Source organism: Cnephaeus nilssonii (genome assembly GCF_951640355.1).
Source record: "Cnephaeus nilssonii genome assembly, chromosome: 2".
Classification (NCBI taxonomy): Eukaryota; Metazoa; Chordata; class Mammalia; order Chiroptera; family Vespertilionidae; genus Cnephaeus; species Cnephaeus nilssonii.
Window position 1 is genome coordinate 63814141 of NC_137073.1, and position 20508 is coordinate 63834648.

Genomic DNA, 20508 nt, shown 5'->3' on the forward strand with positions numbered 1-20508 from the left:
AGAGCCGCCTGTGGCTCACGAGCTGCAGTTTGCCGACCACGGCTCTAAAGCATGAGAACACCGATTTTGAGGTCATGCAATAACCAGGGATCTTCATGGGTGTCTTTCTAGCACCAGTTTGTTGCCCTCCCATAATCACTGTACCGTTCATCAGCAAGTCTTTTTAAACAATCAGCAACCCACTGACAGGTACGTTCACAGTGTGTGCAGCGCCATTATTTAACACTGTGCGATTCTGTCTGGCAGACAGTGCCACAGGGAAATGTTGCCCCTGGCAGGTGGCTGGTTTGCCTTGATGTTGTGATACCTATTTCTGGTGAAGACACTTTGCCCTCCTGATTTTGTGATTCCCACCCCCTTACAAAAGCTGTCTTCCCAAGAGTTTCTCCCACCCTCCGTGTCATGGACCAGGGTTCATTTCTCTCAGTCCTCAGGTTGAGAGCCCATCACGGAGAATTGTCCAAACATAAGAAATCATGATAATTAAACTCCTTTTTCCCCCTTTGCACAGAATAACTAATTGTAAAAATTGGCAGTCAGCCTGCCATTTGAAAGTGAAGAAAACATCTTGTTTTAACATCTGAGCAGGGATTTTTTTTTTGTAATCTATAAACAATTGGACCATATGTAGTGTGATGGGAAACATGAAGGCTGCAACAGAACATCATTGAAGGAACCTTGTGTTTAATCACTGTTCTTTGATTCACTGAAATAGAAATTAGCTTTTAAGTTCTGGGATTTATCATGCTTTTAAAGAGACAGTTTTTCTTAAAATATCAGACAACACTGACAAGTCATGACTGTGATATAGGCAAAGGGATTCTAATTTTTAAAATGTAAATATGTTTTTAAGACACCTAAACAGGTAACAGATGTGTCCATGGATTTTTAAAGCCTTTGTTTTGGCCCACAATCCACTCAGTGATACAAAGAATCTTCACACAATATGGTTCAACTCTAAGAAGTTACTTCTTTTTACTACATAAATCTTGTTGAAACAAAATTAAAACAAAAATATCACCTATGATTAGCTTAAAATTTTTACAGATGCAGTTATTTGTTCTAAAATTTTCTATACTTCTAGCTTATTGTGCATAGCATGGGTAAATTAACTATGAGGTTAAAAAGAGAAACTGTTGACATTAATAGGTAATTATTTAAATCTTTATATTTTATGAAGGATCCTTACGTATCGTGGTTAAATTTCTTTATATTCAGTTGATGATGCTTAAAGAAAAATAAAATAAGAGAATTTTGAAATCTTTACAATGGCAGCAATCAGTAACACTATATAAAATGGAAATGTGTTTGAAGAAGAGAGCTAGGTTCTCTATGTCTGATTTGCCATTAGCTAGTTTTCAGGTATTGAGTGAATAATTTCATCTTCCTGTGTCTTGGTGTCCTTTTACCCAACTTGGATGGTCTGATCAGTGAGTGATTTTTCAAGGCAGAGGGAGGAAGTCAAACAGGAATCACCTGAAGAACTTTTGCAAAAACAATGTTGGGAGAAACTCCTCTCATCCTCATCACTGCCGGAGAGTCAGTCATGCCAATTGGAAGTATGTCAGATCTGAGAACTGTTACCCAGAGTCTGAATAATAGTCTATTTAGAATTATTAAATATTTAAAAGCATCATTGTTGGAGGCATTGTAGCTCATATTTGTCACTCTAGGCCCAAATGCTTTTGATTTGATAAACTTTTGGTTTTACCTTTGATACTTTTTGGAATGTTGTATTAGGTCATTTTCCCACCTTAAATTTAAGTAGGAAGAACATATGTACTAATGTTTTACCATTCATTCCTTTATGCCTCAACTGGCTTCCATTTCAGTGATTTCTGGAAAGCTGTACTTACAGGTCCCAGCCAGTAAACTGACAGAGGAGTGTTCCATTTCTCTTCTGTATAAGTTGTACTTACCTTGTTTTCACAAAACCAACCTTGGTTTCCAAGGAAACAAGAACAAAAAGGCAGTTGGCAGCCAGCATCTGGGACTTAGAACTCTCACATGTCAATTTCAACTGCTGGCTGCCAGAACGAACCTAAAAATGTGGAGTATTAAAATCACCTGCAGATTTTTAACACAAAAGAATTTTAAGTAATTTTTTCTTAACTTTTAAATAGTTGGGTTTCATAGCAAATCATTTAAAATATCCTTCAAAATAATATAACTAATTAAATATACTTTAATTGCTAGAAATGATACAAGTCAAGTTTTATTTTAAAACAGGCATATATATTGCAACAATATTTTTAAAAATTTACACTATTATTTTTGACACTTTACTCTTTTTACATAAATTATGTTGCTTCTATACTGCCAACTTTGTGGTCATTTTTATTGTTTTAATAAAAGATTTTCATGATGATTCACATTAAAAATGTAATTTCATAATCCTAAACTTGGATATCCACATCAGCACAATCTGCTTTTTCTGAATAGTACTTGCTTGCTTTTCATGGCTTTGGACTTCAGAGTGTGCCACAGCCCTCACCATCACATAGTCTCCAGGCTTTCTTACTTCATGGCTCCTATATTCATTTGAGTTTTTAGACTCCCATGAAAAGACAAATTTAGTTGCAATGCAAGGTTAACATAGGGAAGAAATGAAAAATGAGATTTTTATTTATTTAAGTTTTTGCATGGAAGGCCAAAATGTGTGGAAATACTTTAAGCATTTAGCCATTCCTTGGAGTTGATTGATAATTGCCAGAAAAATGGACTTTCAAACTGATATATACGCTCCATCTTGGGTTATCTATATATACATATATAAGCCTAAGCGACGGGCTGGTAGCTATGCCACGCACTGACCACCAGGGGGCAGATACTCAATGCAGGAGCTGCCCCCTAGTGGTCAGTGTGCTCCCACAGCTAGCCCCAATTGGGACTGGGCAAGATGGTCCCAATCACCGGCTAGGCTGAGGGACCCCACCCGTGCACGGAATCATGCACCGAGCCTCTAGTATTATTCTAATATTTGGTTAGCATCTTCAAGTTAAGATCTTTTAGAATTTCCCTCTTTCATCATATTTGTCATTTTAGAGTACACCAGTTCATTGAAATTCAGGTAGGTAAAATTTCGTGAAAAGTTAACATGCAGTAATTTATCAGATTTGGAGTGTGAATTCATTTCATTAGGTTTTATTAATAGGCTATTTATAATGAGTGATAAGGATAAAGTTGTATAATATTCAACTGGTCTCTATGTTAGATATTTTCAAGTAAATATGCTTTCTTTTCTACAAAATAGAAATATAGGAAATATCAAGAAAGTAAATTGAGGAAGGAGGCTTTTAATTGTAACTAATTTTTCTATCCCCCAAAATATATATTTACAATCCTTTAATTATTTTTTTTTCTTTTCTTGGTACGACATCCTAGAAATTATACTTTTCATTTATGATTTAAAATAACACATTTTTGGGGATTGGGGCATATAGAATTCCAGTGTTCAAGATCTTATTTTTACTGTTAACATGACAGGTTTTCATATGGCGAGAAATTATCAGCACTTGTTGGCAGACCATAATAAAGGCTATACAAACAACAGTTTGATAAAATTTCCTTAATTTAAGAAACTTCCAAAGTAGAAAAAATATTGCAAACTTTACTCCAAAATTGTCAAATGAAGCCTGGCCGTGGCCAGGTAGCTCAGTTGATTAGAGCATCCTCCCAATATGCCAACATTGTAGGTTTGATCCCTGGTCAGGGCACATACAAGAATCAATGAATCATAAATAAGTGAAACAACAAAATGATGTTTCTCTTTCTCCCTCTCTCTCTAAACATCAATATATAAAAAATTAAAAAAGGCAAACTCAAATATTGTTTTGAGGTTGATTTTTAGTTTGAGATGTAATTTACATTCCATAGAATTCAACACTATAAACCATACAATTTCATAGTATTCATAGATTCACTGTCTCTATAAATTTGCCTATTCTGGACATTTCCTGTAAGTATAATCACACAGTGATCTTTTTGTGTTGGGCTTCTCTCATTAAGCATGATATTTTCAAGGTGCACCTATGTTATGGCATATGTCACTACTTTATTCCTCTTTTTATGTTGAGTAATATTCTGTTTCATGGAAATTATATTTATCTAATTATCAGTTGATGCAATTTGTGTTGTTTCTAAATTTCTGGTTATTATAAATCAAGCTGCTATAAATGTACACTTTTATATGAACGTGTTTTTAATTTTATTAGGTTTATACATAGGATAGAATTGCTTAATCATATAGTCATTCCAAATTAATAGTTTTATTTGAAATAATACAAATAATTTTTATAATGCTGGAAATGGGACAAAAAGCAGAAGTGTGTATAATTTTATCCACATAGTTTTAAGAAGTTCATCAACAAAACAAGCTAATTGATTATTGGTAGAGATGTGTTTCTGTTCGTGTTTTTGTTTCTATCTATATAACGATATTTTAATAACCAAGAATTTAGTGTGGCATATTACTCAGATACTGGTCATATTAATTCCATGTTAAATTTCAAGAAAATGTCCACTGTGGGCTCAAAATAGCTGGATAAATTAGAAGCAGGTATACTATGTAACCTAGTAATCATAATATATCAATATCTGAAGACAAAGGTCTTAATTCATTTCCAACTAAGAGAGAAAGCATTTTATTTTAAGTAAACTGATATGCAAACTGTTCAGTAAGAAAATACTTCCATTTTATGTTCTATTATTTACTCTTAACATACACAGTAATTGTTAAAATTCTTCAAACCTACTTCTATTTCTACATCATTCTCTGGTAAAGATTGCCCTTCCTTCAGAGAACCTCTCCTTTCTTAATGTTTAATATTCACTTTTTACCTCCTGATAGTGCTTATTTCCCTGCACTCAATCCTTCCCAATGTTTTTCACTTGTTCCTTCCTTTTCAGTCATCCAATTACCCATCACGATAAAAACATATTTACCTGTGTAACATTTACCATGTCCCTCTTTATGAAGAGTTCATGGATACAGAAAAATGGGGGGTACTCAGGAAGTCCAAAATAAGACATAATTCTTGACTTACTATCCATATAATATGTATATATACAAAAGAATCATATAAGCACATGAGACAATGTATTTCTAAAGACAAATAAGATATAAGAGACAATTTCAGAAAAGACTGAAAAGAGCACTGAATAAGTAAATCACAGAAGGAATCTTAATGTGTCTTCAAGTATATCCTGGGAGAGGTGCCATTTTACCAAATCTTATAACACCTTACCAAGGGAATAAGGTACCCAGGACCCCAAAACATAGAGAAGGTTAGTGGAATGGGAAATAAGAAAACACCTAACTTAAGTTACTCCTTTATGGGAAGTAAGACTCTCTGATGGAAAAGAATGGTCTGATAAGACTAAAAACTTTGTTCATCATGCAAACCAAGTTTCTATGTGATGAGGTAACATGGAAAAGAAGAGGTGAAGTGGCCAAATGTCAAGAGGTGGACATAAGAATATGTACTGCAAATATAAGGTTGTAGAAGAGAAGAAATTTTTTAAGTTCATGGAGTAAAAAAAAAGAGTGGACCGATGAAATCATGTGAAATGGAGTTAATGAGTTGCAGAAGGGCAGTTAATATTATACCTAATTAGTTTGAATTTGATGTTACATTTAATCTTGACACTTTCCTTGGACACTGGTGATCAGATGACTAGCATGTGAGAAGTCAGGAATAAGACTGAATGTGCAAGTGGCCATATCCTGTAATTAATTGTACATCATGATATGACAAAAATGGGAGAGACAGTTTTGAGGTTTGTCTATAAATAAGTTGTAATTGAAATGATTATAATACATGCATTCCTAAAAGCTTTGCTTTGCTAACTTCCCTACCTCTCCATGCATGCCCAGTCTTACTATATTGCCTAGATTCCACAGTAGTTTTCTTAGAATTTATTACTAACCTGTCCCTGTAGTGTTCAAACATTTCTGGAAGCTTATAGAATGAAATCTAAACTGCTTTATATGAGTTTCTCTTTGTTGTAATACTAATATTTCCACTTTAATAATGCTTGGTGAATAACAAAATGCCTTTAGGTCCATGATGCCATAGGACCTTGTTATATTGCACAGTAGATATGAATGTTTTTGGAAGTCTGAGAAGTCAGATGTTTTATTCAAAGTCACAAAATTCACTCATATGTGGAATCTCAAAGGGATGGTGGGTGGTAAGAGATTAACCAAAGGATTTATTTGTGTATATGAATAACCCATGGACACAGACAATAGTGTGGTGAAAGCCTGGGGGCAGGGGGTGCTGGCTAGAGGGAGGGAAAAAGGAAACATCTGTAATACTTTCAAGAATAAAGATACATTTTTTTAAAGTCACAAATTCATTCAAGCATAGTCAAATCTAGAACATCAGACTCTGGTCCTTTAAAATGTAAAAAATTCCCTAGAGCCCTATACATAGTATAAATGGAATGAATATACATCCCTTGGGAGATTATTGAGTAGCATGTGTGCATTAGGCAAAAGCATCACTAGGTGGGTATTTCCCACTCCAATCAATTAGCAAAGGCAAATAAACGCACATTTATGTGTATATAAACTAAGTAATTTGGTAATTTAAAAGCTATTTGTTGTTTTATTACACCCCAGACATTAAATCAATATATGATATATATTTTCTTATTTTTAAATATATTTTATTGATTTTTTACAGAGAGGAAGGGAGAGGGATAGAGAGTTAGAAACATCAATCAGCTGCCTCCTGCACACTCCCTACTGGGTATGTGCCCGCAACCAAGGTACATGCCCTTGACCAGAATTGAACCTGGGACTCTTAAGTCCGCAGGCTGACGCTCTATCCACTGAGCCAAACCGGTTAGGGCTATATTTTCTTATTTAAATTCCACACAAACTTTATTGAAAACTGAAGCTTAAATGAGTGAAGCTATATATGTATATATATTCATAATTTTCATATGCAGTTATTTTTTATTTTTAAAAATATATTTTTATTGATTTCAGAAAGGAAGGGAGAGAAAGATTGAAACATCAATGATGAGAGAGAATCACTGATTGGCTGTCTCCTGCACGCCCCCCACTGGGGATGGGGCCCACAACCCAGGCATGTACCCTTAACCAGAATCGAACTGGGGACCCTATAGTCCACAGGCTGATGCTCTATCCACTGAACCAAACTGGCTAGGGCTGCAATTATTAATAGATTTTCTGAAGAAAGAATCAATATTAAATTATGTCTACTCCTCTTAAATATACTGTATACTTATAAGTAGCATATAAATTACCTACAAATATATAAGGAATTACATTGGACAAAATATGATCACTATGACATACAGATATATCACACATTATTTAACTAATATATAACTGTTGAAAACATCACATTTGCTGTTTAGAATATGCATTTATTTTGAGAGAAAGTTATTAAAAAGATAAAGGATTATTGGTTATGTAAGGCAGATTTAAAATTTAATGCTGAGTGTTCTTCCCATGATTTTAATCCATCACATTCTATGTATGTCATGGTTCTACATTATACAGTAAACTAGTGAACCTGAAAAATTATGTAAGAGAGGGAATTTCAATAGCAAGAATATCCTCAAAAAACCCTTATGCCATCTCCATGTAATCAACTTCAGAGTATCTCTGGTAACATAGAAAATGATTTTTTGATATTCAAGAAAAGCTTCATAATTACATTTAGCTATGTGTTTCAATTACCTATCTCATGAAACCTATAGTCCCAGTGATACAAAACTGTAAAATTGACTGATTTGAGTCATGTCTATATTCTCCTACTGCCAATCAGATGTTGAAGGTGCTAATGAACTGTGAAATGGCCAAAGGCAAGCAGCCACAGGAAAAAAAGAGAAGCCACAGACCTGGATCACCACAAAATGAGTAATTAGTCACTGAATAATGGGGAATTCAACTACATTAAACCTCTGTCTGCTGCACGTATTTTCTATCAAAACTTGCTAGAAATGTCATTCAAAACCCATTTCCTAAGGTTCTAAGGATTTTGTCCATTACATTGACTCTTGATGAAAGCATCTACTAGGAATACTTGATATAGATTGAGAATGAAAAAATTAGCCATTTTTTCCCACAAAAGATAGACCATTAGATGTTAGAAAAGATTTAAATATTTTTGCAAGTTATCCTATTCAAAATTATAGAATATATTCTCTACATAGCTACTCTGTGCTGAGGTTATAATGCTTTAATCCAACTCCTCTCATTAGTAGAGGATTTTTATTGTACTAATTTTTAATATTTTCTGTGACCCTACTGATATATGGAGCATTTTAGTTGTATATTCATTGGTTCATAATTACTCTCAATCTTACCAGGCTCATGTTTGGAAAATAGCAAAACTTGTAATTCAATGCTATATGTGTATGTGTGCAAATGAATGTATATGTGAATAGATCCTATTTCTTGGTACCAAGAACAACTGAGGCCAAAGAGGAGAAGACGGCATATGGTTTATGATTTTTACTATACATTATGGATATTAAAAATGACTCTCTGGCAATGAGTGCTTTCTGTTTTGACTCAAACATCATTTTCTAAAACCTAATAATAAATTTTTAGATAGAACCTGAATTCTGTTTGAAAGCTAGAATCTGAGTGTTTTCTAGTTTTCAAATAGAATATTGTCTTTTTTTGTTTGATTAAGCAGGAGGAGGTGTGTTCTGTGTGTCTCTTTTTCATCTTGGATCTTATGAAAAAGAAAAGTAAAACATGTCCTCTTTCTGTGTTTGTTTGTTTCCACCTAAAATTTCAGGTTTTCCTTTTCTCCAAGACACTTGACAATGTAACTGGTAACTACATTTACACCATCCCCTTATCAAGATCTCTAGGAGGGAAAAAAAAAGAGGATATACAACTTTACTTGGAGATGATCTTAACATTCTATTTCAATATCACAGTTGTGTCAGTATAACTGATTACTTCACCAGCCGCTGCAGACAATCTCAAAAATCTGTCATGAATATAAGTATGATTGTGTAGGAACCCACTTTTAAACATTGTTTTATTTGCATTGTCAGTGCCATGCAATAAAATGGTGTTTATTTCATAATGTGTTCAAGTTAAACTCATCCTAATTTATTGTGATTATCTCTAAAACTTATTCCTGGGAATCTATAGGTCTTCCTCAATGCACATGATTCAAAACATTGGCAGGTTTATTTTAGCATTGGTCACTATTACTGGAATTATTTTTTCTTAGTCCTTTTAATATTACATTAAAAGAATCTCTCACTTTTCCTCATTCTGATAGTTCCATATTTATTTGAGATGTATCTTATTATACTTCAATAGCTATATTCTAGATAATCCCTTTAAAATGAAGCATGCTTTTCATGCTTGGTAGTTTGGCCTTATTATTACTATTACTCCTACAATCATTACTTCTCTTGCTGAGGTGTCATTGCAAAGAAGGGTAGACTGCCAAATTATACAGTGTCTAACTGTGTATAATTTGACTTACCTCACTGGCCATATCTAATTTTTTTCTTTGAAATTCAGGACCTGAATTCAGGCACGGTAGCACTGTGTGGGTGCAGAATCTGTAACATCATGTGGACTCATGGCTTGAGAATTCCCTTTTGGAATAGCTATCACCACAGAGTGAGCAGTTGCTCAGAGAGCCACAAAAATAAAACATTATGCAGATCAGAAAAGGAGATGGGGTGAATAGAGTAATGATTCTACAGTCCCAATGGGTAGTGACACTTCATGTTATGTGTGTAAGACCATTAGTATTCACTTACAAAGACTATCTCCTGTGGGTTTTTTTTTGTTCTACTTTAAGCTACCTTCCCACAGATTTCTGTGTCTTGAAAATAAAAATGCCTAGAGAATAAACTTATGGAACTTAATCATTCTTTTATAACTTATGAATTACTTGGGTTGTTCTTATGCTAAATTTCTGTCTTCTTAGAAAAATTCCAAAGCTTTATCAAGTTTGCTTTTATAAGGGACTTTTTGAGTGTAATGAAACTATCGTAATTATGGTGGTAGTGCTATAACTCTGTGCACTTGTCTAAATTCAAATAGAGTGCATTTTTATACATATACATTTTAAACAATTTTTAAAGTATGCTTTCAAAATTTAGAATGTGCTAGCATATAATTTTGATGTTTTTATCTGATATTTGAGAGATCAAGGAAATATGAAATCAGAATTATCAGGCTTTATCCTGATACCAACACATTCTAGGCACTTAAGAAATGTTGAATGAACATGTCTATTCTTAAATATTATATAATACATAATAATAGCCAGAATATATTAAATGCCCAGTTTCACTAGTCAAATATCAATAACATTTTTGGAAAATGTATATAATTTTTATATTTGTATATTATAAACTATAAAGATATATAGTAGGTACAAGTATCAGTCTCCATTTATTTATTATTTTTAAAAAGCTGACCACAATCTTTCACAACATAGCCCTCATCCAGTATGTGTTTTATTTCCACTTTTTCCTTTTTACTCATTCAACACATATTTATTAGATTCTACCATGTATCAGATAATGCTTTTGTCTCATAGGATCTGGACTTCATGGAATGTCAGGTTCATGCTTCAGAAATCTTGATTCTGTGGGTTAATTTTTGTCTGTGTGCTACTTCCAGTTATACTCAAATAATGTTCATATGTATCTTGTTCATACCTCACCATAAATGAAGTAAAGTCATGATTGGTTAAGACATAGGAGAACTTGACCATAACCACAAATCTGAGAGAAATTTACATTCAAACCTGTCATTCTAACTATAAACTCCCCATTTTTGCTATCCCCCATGGTCAGATAACACATTCCGTACCTCTTCTCAAACTATTCAAATAGGAATGTGCTCACTCAACATGTCTCTGGCTATAATCAGTTGTTTTTAAGATAACCCTTCCAAAAAGACTTCATCTTTCTTTCATCTAAGTTCCTATTTTACTTACTATAGTTTAATCAAACACCGCATTGTATTCACTAAATTCCTATCATGTGCAAGAACAAAATATTCCTCATGAAGCTAGATCTGACATTATCACTTCATTTAATAATGAATCATATGATTGGTTTGCCATGGTTTAAAACTATTTCCCATTATTAGACCTTACTTTAAATATCACAGCCATTAGTATGGTCAGGCATATATCCATATATATCAAAAGCTAGGGGCCATCACAACCAAAACAACTGGACAGATGACTGAACAGGCTGTGTGGGGCGACCAGGCAGGGGGGTGAGGAATGACCAAATGACTGAACAACAGGCTGCATGGGGCAACCAGGTCAGCAGGACGAGGCAGTTAGGGGCGATCAGGCAGGCAGGCAGGTGAGCGGTTAGAAGCCAGCTGTCCAGGATTGTGAGAGGGATGCCGAATGTCAGTTTAGGCCTGATCCTGATTGGAGAGGGTACAGGCTAGTCTGAGAGGACTCCCCCCATGCACGAATTTCATGCACCAGGCCTCTAGTTTTTAAATAAAATTGTAGAGCAGTTCTAGGTTCATAGTAACATTAAGCAGAACATAGGTTTCTTACTAGTATATATCCCATGTCCCAACACATGCATAGCCTCCCTCATTATCAACATCTCCCTCCCATTAGTGGTACATTTGTTATAATGATAAGCCTAATAACACATCGTTATTACCCAAATTCCATAGTTTACATTGTTGCTCACTCAGAGTGTTGTACACTCTATGGCTTTGGACAAATGTATGACATGTATCCATCATTATAGTTTCACTGCCCTAAATATCCTATGTGTTCACCTACTCTTTCTTCCCTCTCTACCAAACCCTGGCAACCATTGATCTTTTATTGTCTCATAATTTTGCCTTTTCCAGAATGTCCCATAATTGGAACCATACAGCCTTCTCAGATTGGCTGCCTTCAGTAGTAATATGCACTTAAATTTCCTTCATGTCTTTTTATGGCTTGATAATTCAGTTCTTTTTAGCTCTTAATAATTATCCATTGTCCCGCTGAAGGACACCTTGGTTGCTTCCAAGTTTTGGTAATTATGAATAAAGCTACTGTACAGCTTATACCTTATCCTTAAGCAACCTGGTGTGTGTGTTGTGTGTGTGTATATATATATTTTTCAATATGTAGACAGCAATATCATTTCAATATATAGTAAATAGGTGTGTTTTAGAGCTAGAAAAACAAGGAATTTGATATCAGTCAGAATGTTATAATGTGACCTGTTTGAAGACCAATCATATTTGATCACTGGCAACTTTGCTTCTGAATTACACCAGATAGATAAATATGAAGACACATAGATACACTTTTCCAGCCACACACTTTTATATCAACCAGCATTCCCCACCTAGTAAATTCTTGGCATCCACATGAGTTTCTAAGGCCACCTATTTGGGTATATTAAGTGGAAAAAGAAGTCTCTGAGCAAAGAAACCTCAATTAATTTAAAACATAAAATAATAGGCTCTAAAATAACAACTGCATTTTAACCAGTAAGTTCATTAAACACTTTCTCAAACTCATAACCATTATTTTGCTTAGTCAAATGTTTTCTCAAAGGAGAGTTCATTCATTTTAACTGCTTAAAATACATGATGAATGAAGCAATTTGCTTTTTTATTTACATTTTACCACTGATAATATTTTATTAAAAACACTGCCACAAAAGAGCAGTGTTACTTTAATCAGTGCTCACTATCTAGGGCAATGCTTTGTTTTACATTTAAAACTTAAGAGTTATGTTTGTGAATGACATAGACTATGATGTCCCTAGAAATTACTAGACTACTCTGTTACAAAATTAATATATGTTTGTTTAGAGATCTGTTTTACTGCAAAGATTTTCTTTAGAATAAAGAGAAATTATACTATATAAAATGGGATTTTATAGTACTGAATTTTTTCTTAATTATTTCAAGTTTGAAAGCAGATATATAAAAACTAACCATCTGAGATTTCTAAAACACCATTATCAATATCGCTCTTATTTTTCCATTCAAAAATAACAGTGTTTCTGATCAATTAATATGTACATGCAATTTCTTAAAACTATCCACACACCCATAAAATCTGGAAAAGATTTTATAATTACTTGCAAATTACTTTTTAAAGTAAATAACCTATATATTGTTAATGGGGTAATATTTTATTTTGGTTGTAGTTCATATGAGATTTTTTGTGATATTAGATTTTTCCTTAACTTCCTATTAATTATAATACTTTTTAAAGATGGTTTTCTTGAATTTTCCAAGTATGCAATATTATCATCTATAATGATGAGAGTCATATCATTCTGAATAGTATACCTCTCATTTCTTTAAATTCTTTTACTGCATGGGCTAAGCCCTTTAGTACCATCTCAAAGAGTATCTTTCAGTTGTACAGTAATAGTGGTCGTCAGACATTTATATAATACTAGAGGCCTGGTGCACAAATTCATGCACCAGTGGAGTCCCTTGGCCTGGCCTGCAGGATTGGGCTGAAACTGGCTCTCCAACATCCCCTGAGGGGTCCCAGATTATGAGAGGCCGCTGGCCAGGCCAAGGAACCCCACCGGTGCATGACTGGGGCCAGGGAGGGATGCGGGAGGTTGGCCAGCCAGGGAAGGACCATGGGAGGGCTCCAGGGCATGTCCGGTCCATCTTGCTCAGTCCTGGTCAGCCAGATTCCAGCAGCATGCTAACCTACCAGTTGGAGGGTCTGACCCCTGGTGGACAGTGCACATCATAGTGACTGGTTGACCAGTCAACTGTCTGCCCCCTGGTGGTCAGTGAACATCATAGTGAGGGTTGAGCAGCTTTAGCATATCATTAGCATATTACGCTTTGATTGTCTGAACAGACAACTGGATGAGTGAACACTTAGCATATTAGGTTTTTATTATATAGGATTATCTCTTCATGGACACTTAGGTTATTTCCATACGTTGGTTATTATACACTAGAGCAGTGGTTCTCAACCTTCCTAATGCCGCAACCCTTTAATACAGTTCCTCATGTTGTGGTGACCCCTAACCATAAAATATTTACATTATGATTCATATCAGTAGCAAAATTACAGTTATGAAGTAGCAATGAAAATAATTTTATGGTTGGGGGTCACCACAACATGAGGAACTGTATTAAAGGGTCGCGGCATTAGGAAGGTTGAGAACCACTGCACTAGAGGCCCGATGCACGAAAATGCACAAGAGTAGGCCTTCTTTCCCCTGGCTGCCGGCACCAGCTTCCCTCTGGCACCCAGGACCCTGGCTTCGTCTGGAAGAACATCTGGTCTAATTATCTATAATAATAAAAGCATAATATGCTAATGTTGCAATGAACAAAAAGGTATATATATATCTTTTCAAGGTAGTGTTTCCATTTCCTTTGGACATATTCCCAGAAGTGGAATTGTTGTATCATATGATAATTCTATATTTAATTTTTTTAGAAACCTTCATATTGTTTTCCATAATGACTCTACCTATTCATAATCCCACCAACAGTAGACAAGGGTTTCCTTTTCTCCACATCCTAGCCAGTATTTATCTCTCTCTCTCTTTTTTTTTTATAATGGCTATCCTAATAGGTGTGAGGTGTTAGTTCATCGTGGTTTCAATTTACATCTCCCTAATGACTAGTGATGTTTAACATCTTTTCATATACCTATTGGCCCTTTGTATGGCTTCTTTGTCCATCTTTTAATTGGATTTTTTGTTATTGAGTTTTATGAGTTCTTTATATATTGTATATATAAGGTTTGCATGTATTTTTTCCATTCCATAAAGATTGTTTTTTCACTTTGTTGATTGTTTCTCTAACTGTGTAGAAGCTTTTTATTTCCACTTGATTTTTTGTTATTGTTGTTGCTTGTGCATTGTTAGTTTTATACTATTGTAGTCAGAAAGTTAGTTGGTATGATTTTAATCTTCTAGAATTTACTAGGACTTATTATATGGCCTCACATATAGTCTATCCTGAAAATGTACAGAGTGTACTTGACAAAAATGTGTATTTAGCTGTTCTCAGATAGAATGTTCTATATATTCTCTGTTAGGCCTATTTGATTTATACTCTTGTTCAAATTCCCTGTTTTCTTATTGATTCTCTATCTGGATGACCTACATATAATCAGAAGGTATTAAAGTCCCCAATTTTATTGTATTGCTTGTCTATTTCTAATCTGTTAGTTTTTGTCTTATGTGCTTAGGTGTTGCAATATTGGGTACATAAATATTTACAATTGTTATATCTTCTTGTTGGATTGACCTCTTAATAATTATGCAATGGCCTTCTTTGTCTCTTGTTACCATTTTTTAAATTTAAAATCTATTTTAACTGATATACATATAGCTAATCCTACATTTTATAGTTACCATTTGCTTGAAGTATCTTTTTCCAGCCATTCACTTTCAGTCTATCTGCATCATTAAGACTAACATGAGAATATCATTGGATCTTGTTTTTATCCATTCTATTTCTTCTGATTAGAGAATTTAATTTACTAGTACTTATATTTAAATTAAGTATTTATAAGTAAGGACTTACTACTGCCATTTTGTAGGTCCTTTCTTCCTTGCTTCTTATCCTGCTGTTTGTTTTTATGACTTGTGTTATCAGTATGCTTTGACCTCTTTATCATGATGTTATTTGTAAAATTACTGCAGGTTTTTCAGTTGTTGTTTCTATGAGGCTTCATAAAATATCTTAAAATTATAACACCCTTTTTAAAGCTAATAACAACTTGACTTCATTAGAATTCATAAGCTTTACACTTTTGCTTTCCCTCCCTCTCATATTTGTTATTAATGTTACAATATTTTCATATTGTGTAATTAATAACTAATTATTATAGTTAGTAACAACTTTAGTTTAAAATTTTTTTTAAATATAGTAAAAATAACTGAGTTATGCACCACTGTTACCATATTACAGAATGTAACTTTGACTATATATTTACTATTACCAGAGAGTTTTATACTGCCTTATGTTTTTATGATGTTAATTTTTCTCCTTTCATTTCCACACAAGGAACTCCCTGTAGCATTTCTTGTAAGGCAGGTCTAGTTGTAATTAATTTCCTTAGTTTTTCTTTGTTTGGAAAAGTCTTTATCCTTCCTACATTTCTGAAGGACAGCTTTGCTGGGCATAGTATTTTTGGTTGACTGATTTTTTAAAGAATATGTCATGCCATTCTTTTCTGCCCTGAAAAGTGTCTGTTGAGAAATCCTCCAATAGTCTTATGACAGTTCACATGAATGTACCTTCTCTCTTGCTGCTCTTAAAATTCTTTCTTTGTTTTTCTTCCCTTCTGGCTTTTGCAGCCATATTTGGGATATTTTGGGCCTATAGGATCTGGATGTCTATTTCTCTCCTCAGGTTTGGGAACTTTTGAACCATTATTGCTTTTTTTAAAAAAAATGTATATTTTTATTTCAGAGAGAAAGGGACAGGGAGAGAGAGAGACATCAATTATGAGAAAGCATCATTGATAGGCTGCCTCCTGCATGCCCCCTACTGGGGTTTGAGCCCACAACCCAGGCATGTGCCCTTGACCAGAATCAAACCTGAGACCCTTCAGTCCCCAGGCTAATGCTCTATCCACTGAGCCAAACCAGCCAGGGCAAGCCATTATTGCTTTAAATATACTTTCACTCCATTTCTCTTTCTCTTCTGAAACCTCCGTAATGTACAGGGTTGGACAAAATAGGTTTACATTTGTTCATATGGAAAAGAATAATACAAGAACAAAATAAACTCTGTTTCTTGTACTCTATAAACCTATTTTTGCTCCACCCTATTTACAGGGTGTCCCCCAAACATGTATATACACTTTAACAGCTGATAGCTCAATTGATATTTATTTCTTTTCAGATTTAACCCATTGGAATTAATAATGGCAGCCAAAGTATGTACACATTTTTTGGGGGAGATATCCTGTATATTGTTTCTTTTTATTGTGTCCAATAATTCCCATAAGCTTTCTTCACTCTCTTTCTTTTGGTCCTCTGACTGGAAAATTTCAAATGTCCTATTTTCTAGATTCCTGCCTCTTCTGCATGGACATTGCTTTTTAAAGCTCTCTATTGAAGTGTTTAGTTATTCTATTTTTTAGCACTAGAATTTGTTTTTTGATGGTTTCTAGTTATTTGTTGAACTTCTCAGTTTGTTCATGCATTGTCCTGATTTTTTTTTAACCTTAAGAGTCCATAGATCTTCATTTATTTGGGGTCATTTATTAGATCTTTATTATTTTCCTTTGGTAGTGTCACAGTTACATGATTTTTTGTGATCCTTGATTCCTTATATTGGTATATGCTCATTTGAGTAAGTGGTCTCCTCTCTCAGACTTTGCAGATTCATTTTGGCAGAGACAGCACTTCACTAGTCAGCTTAATTTGAATTTCTGGATGTGTATGCTGATAATGTCTTTGAGAAGATTGGCCCAGCTATTAGGGTCCATTATTGGGTGAGGTAACTGTTTGAGCTCTCAGGTCGGGAGGGGAAGGTTTTTTCAATGACATGGCTCCCTGCCCAAGTGAGACTGTAAGATAGGCTTCAGGATTACTAGATGGTCAGGAATGGTTACAATACTGAGCAGTAGATGGGGCTGTAACTTAGTTTCCCTGCTCTCACTGGGCACCAGGGTAAGACCCAGAGCCTGCATGGCCTATTGTTTGAGGAGCCAAATTAGGGAAGAAGAGTATGCCCTAAATGTTTTGTTTAGGGAAGGCTACCTTTTGCTCCATAGATAGGGAAAGCCAAACGCCGTACTCTCTGTTCACGTGCTACTATAAGCAGAGCCATTGGATGGGCTATGCAACTTACCAGGTACTCTGGTGAAGTTCCTTAGTTGGACAGGCTGATGACTCTATTCAGCAATACAAGTGTTTGCAAAAGTAGGTTTACAGTTGTGAGTATGAAAACACAGTTTATTCTTGTATTATTATTTCATATCCTTACTTGTGATTTATCTTTTAGGTAATGATGGCTGGTAATCTAACCTACTTTTGCCCACCCCTATAAGTGGAGCTAGAAATTAGTTTCCTGCCTGGGAATAGGAGAAGAAACAGCTGCTGTGCCAGTAATGCTCTTTCTTTGATCTTGACTCAAGCCAACCCATATCTCTAGATCCCTGCTTAAATAGGGACCTTGGCTTTGCTCTGGCAGCAATCAGCCCTGCCTCTCAGCTTGAGAGTCACTGGATTATGCAGCTCCTAGGTGCTCACATTTACTGGCAGATTACTTATGGAAGCAGAGTGAATCTAATGACCTCTCATTCAAACTAGGTAAATGACCACCTGGCCCCAAAGATAAACCCTTATCAATACCCTTATCTTGAAGCAGAAAAAAGGCAAATATAGCTAGAAAATGGTATCATAAAGTATTTATGAGTAACACACATTATGCAATGTGGGGACACTTTTATGTTTTCTAAAGAAACAATATTTAAAGAATGTGCTAGTGGGAAAGAAGTTAATGAGTATAAGTTGTAAGTACTTTAAAATTTTAAATTGAAAAATTTATAAATCTGTTTTTATATAATATGTCTCAAAATGTCAAGGTAACAGGAATGATAATATTCAATATACCCAGGAAACATTACAATTATGCAAATTAAAGTCAATATTTTGATATAATTTTTGTGATAATTAATTACAGTATTTTGTTAAATACAAACAATCAACATGACAAATCTTCAAGAAAAACTATATTCAAATACTGTTAAATCTCCTTTTGAAAGCTCGGTCTCCATAATTAAGTGTTGCACCACCACATGAGCCACACACTCAGGGTAAACCATATCAAAGAAGAATGAAGGCAGATTTAAGAAAGAATGACAACACTAAATGAAAATTACATGTAGTATTGAGATTAAAAAGGTCTTAACAGTTCTACATGCAGCATCTGTAGATAGCAGGTAGGAATACAATTATTTACATATAAACTGCTTACATACAACAGTCATATAACTAAATCTCTACATTATGCTGCAGTACTATGCAAGAAATACAATTGTCTGATTGATATGCAGAATGTTTGCTGGGACGATGACAGCCAAAGTAAGTTCAAAGTCACAGAAAATGTTGTCTTCAGCCTAGTGTAAAATGTACAATTACTTCCTATTCTCTTTCTGTTTAAAGGTGACTACTAATATCTTTTCCCTAGGCTACTTGTTCACTGTAGCTTATTATCATTACAAAGTATTAAAATGGATGAGCTTTTCCATATTGTGTTCGTATTGGGAAGGGCATGTTTAAGACAGCTCACTGGCAAAGTTTTTGGAGAAAAAAAATAGCCTTTAGTCCTCCATTAAAAATTACCAGGCAGTTTGTTTTTTAGGATAAAACTCTCTAAATTGCATGCTTACTAATTTCTCTTTCCTGATAATTTCGTTTAATATAACAAAACCAGAGAGAAGAAGTGAGCAGTATCTAATTAATATCTTCTAATGCCCAACTAATGTCAAGCATGACTCCAATTTATAGCTGAACTGTATTTTTACATTGAAAAATTCAATTACATTTACTGACAGACTTTGAAATGCCACATTATTTATATTGGCAAACTTTACAGGCTCACAGTATATTTATTAACACTCTTTCCACAGAATAAAGCATATATACAATACAGATCACTGCATCCTTCATTTTTTAATCTTTCAAAGTGATATGTGTATCTACCAGAACAGCAACGGCCTAAGAGAGCCAAAAGACCAAATAGAAGCAGACATTAATGTGCCCTTTTTTCAAATTCTCCAGGCAAAACAAGGTAACCTTGACATTTCGCTATCCTCTCTGGCTCCTGCTACATTTTTCTCATTCTCTTCCTTTGGTACCTCCCTCTAATTCCCCCCAACTCCATCCCAGTTCCTGTAAGCGCACAGCACAATCACAGGGCCCTCCCTATACACATCAACAATTTTGAGCTGTGAAGAGGTTCAATTGCCACATTGGTGACTCAGTTGCAATGCACAAATCATTTTCTGGGATAGCTGGAGGACATGACAGTGACAGAGAGACATCTGTTGGGTAGATTGGAGGCAAAAAGGGGTTATTCACAGCTGGTGCATTAGTCCTGTTAGCCACAAGGCCACCAAAGTGTCCCTGTCCTCCAGTTTCCTTCCCCTTCTTTCTGCCTGCTCCCTGCTGTCAGCTGCCAAAAGATATCTGTTCTCACCCTTTGCTGAATGAAAAGGTGCTAATTCATGACTTCAGGATATGTCAGAACATACAGTACTTACAAGTGTTTGGAGATGCAGCCAACCTGACCATGGGGAAAAGACATAAGTACTAAAGGGACATTTTCTTGAAAAGGGGAGGGGGGAACAATCAGGGACTATTCCTTTTCTTTGACTGCAGACCAGGAATGGGGTAATTGGGAGGGGAACTTCCTTAGCTTCAAGCTACCTTTTCATTTCTCCCTCCCTGCACAAGATATCTAATATCCTTTGCAATCCTGAGTATCCTACAAAGTATGTATTCTGCAATCTGATCTTGGCAACTATACCAATTAACATAAAATAA